Consider the following 2,880-nt stretch of genomic DNA (forward strand, 5'->3'; position numbering starts at 1 on the left):
AGAGAGAGAGAGAGAGAGAGAGAGAGAGAGAGAGAGAGAGAGAGAGAATATATTCTAACTAAGGGAGACAGTCCCTGCAAAGGTAAAGCATTTTGTGTGACAGTGTGACTAGACCATAACATACATGGATGAAGTAATGTTTAAGTGGGCTGTAAAGATAGGAAGGACTACGTTGAGAAGAGCTTTAAAAGTCAAACTTAGAGGTTTATATTTGATCCTAGAGGTAAAAATAAACTCTCAGAATTAGTGAGTAAGGAAGTGATTTGTGTTTTAGGAATATCGCTTTGGTAGCTTTGTGGATGATGGATTAATGTGAAGAGGGAGTTGAGGAAGGAAGACCAATTAGGACACTACTGTTCCAGTGGGAGGTGCAGAGGGCCTGAACTATAGTAATAGCTTTGTCAGTGAAGAAAAGGGGATACACACACAAACATTTGATGAATGATCTAAGTTTTAAAGACCACACAGTAACATGCTGCGCTTCCTTATAGAAAGAATAAAATTAATGGGGTTAAAGTAGTATTAAAGTATCAAAATGGAAGCATCAAATTTCAAAAACAGCTAGAATGAAAAAGGGTTCTGTATAGAAAAACATAGGGAAGGATAGCCCACCTTTTGGTTTTTACATCAGGAGTAGGTCAGGAAATGGATACATTAAAGTTCTCTTTGCAAATGAAGCTGGTTTCTATTAGGTAAAGTGGATAATGATGCCCGGCTTCTTAGTTTCATAGTTTAAGTCAGTCTCTTTTATTGGCCTTTTTGGAATATGCTTTGTATTCTGACACACTGAAGCAAACAAGGCATCAAAAGCACAAGAGAAGAGACTGCCAAGTTTGTTTAATTGGTCCCCCAACAGGAGTTAGGATCACTGATAGCCATAGCAGTATCTGCTTTTTTCTTTCTTTCCCTCCCTTCCTTCCCTCCCTCCCTTCTTCCCTTCCTATTTCCTTCCCTCCTTCCTTTCCTCCCTCCTTCCCTCCCTCCCTTCTTCCCTTCCTCCTTCCTTCCCTCTTTCCTTCCCTCCCTCCTTCCTTCCCTCCTCTCTTCCTTCCCTCCCTCCTTCCTTCCCTCCCTCCTTCCCTCCTTCCTTCCTTCCTTCCTTCCTTCCTTCCTTCCTTCCTTCCTTCCTTCCTTCCTTCCTTCCTTCCTTCCTTCCTTCCTTCCCTCTCTTTCTCTCTCATCTGAATGAAGTTCCCTAATAATGCATGTCTTTGGTAATTCCCAGGCATCTATGGAATGCCCTACATCCTCAGATTTCCAGTAGTATCACCTCCAGCTTGCTCTCTCAGAACATTTTCACCAGGATGCTCTTCTAGGAATTTGGTAATATTATAGGCTTCTCAGGGCAGGGGGGTTTACATGCTATTGCTGTCATGGGCTTTTTTCTCTTCTCAGGGGTAGCACTCCACTTTCTTGTCTGACTGATTTGTCATTTTGACCCCACAGAGAGATCTAGCAGCACTTTCTAGGGAGCATAGGGAAAAGCTGAAAGAGCAGGGGCTCATGGAATTCTCCATTCTTACTTTCTTATAGTGTAAGAATATTTCATCACACTTGGTGTCCGTTTTGTTCCTAGTTTATTTCTACTACAAGCAATGACACAGTTCTTCCTGTATCACTCACTATCATTGAAATCTGCTCTCTGAATTCCTATCTACCACTGGGGTTATCAACCAGTTGACCTTTGGCTAGATTAACCTGTATTATATCACAAAAACTGATTTATCATTTTATATGTTGCAGTATGATAAGTTGGTTTCTTCTTATTTTTGTCTGTTTATTTTTTAGTGTTGATTCTTAATTAAATTAAAATTTTGCAGAATTCACTTTGCCAAATTAGAACATTACCTTTCAGTTCCAGATGAGCAAACAATGGCATGAGAGGTAAAGAGACATAGTTGGTTAGTGATGGAAAAGAGACTAGCTGACAAGTCTCCTTATTTTGGGCCAAGTATTTTTTCCATTAATCCACACTACTTCCCTATCTAATATCTCATTTATCTTTTAAAATATGCTTTCCTCTATACAATCTGTAAGGGTGATTTAATGTTTCTGGTTCCTGCTGTACCTTTGTGGCCTCTTTTGAGTTAGGTTAAAGCTAGGTAGAGTGGAATGGGGTTAAATTTGATAAACCTAGTGAGGTCCCTTCCTTGATTACTTTCCTAAGTATAACAACATACACAGAATGACCAATGGGATGGGAGTGGGGCGGGGGGAAATGAAGAGTTCACTCTTTACCTATTAAGGGATCTTTAGGTCTAGACCCATAAAGGCAGACTAGATTCAGCCCTAAGGAATGCTGGTGCTTGGACTTCCCTGGAGACTTTTTCATCACAATCTCCACACCAGAAACTGAGGAGAATCACTTTAAACATAAGTTTGTTTTGTGTCTAGGATCTCCTCCCAAAAAAGGAGAAGTTGAAAGATACTCAATGTACAATGTGAATTGGGTATAGGACAGTTAGTTATTCCCTCCACAGAAAAGAAATGCTTAACATAAAAGACTCACTAGTATGCATTGATAAAGAGTTAACCAAATATTAATAACTTATAAATACCATTATTTCTGAGGAGGTTAATACTTCTTGAAACATCAAAACATGAAACACCTTGTAGGATTACTGACTAGGCAAGTCACATTTCATCTTCACTGTTTGAACAATTTCCACAAGGTCCATGTCTCCCAACAAGCCAGACCAGGGCTTGGGGCTCCTTCTCCTGTCCATGCAGAACTCTCCTCCTTCTGCCAGCCATCTCTTTCTGAGGGACCCAGGTGCTTTGGAGCTCTCAAACCTCTGAGGCTAGTCCATCTCAGTATTGCTATTCAATCAGAAAAGGAGCACAAAAGAGAAGAGGCTCAGGGCCAAGGTCTAGTCTCAG

This window comes from Petaurus breviceps, unplaced genomic scaffold (genome assembly GCF_028583685.1).
Source record: "Petaurus breviceps papuanus isolate PSGF00001 unplaced genomic scaffold, PetGlider_PUasm1.0 154, whole genome shotgun sequence".
Lineage (NCBI taxonomy): Eukaryota > Metazoa > Chordata > Mammalia > Diprotodontia > Petauridae > Petaurus > Petaurus breviceps.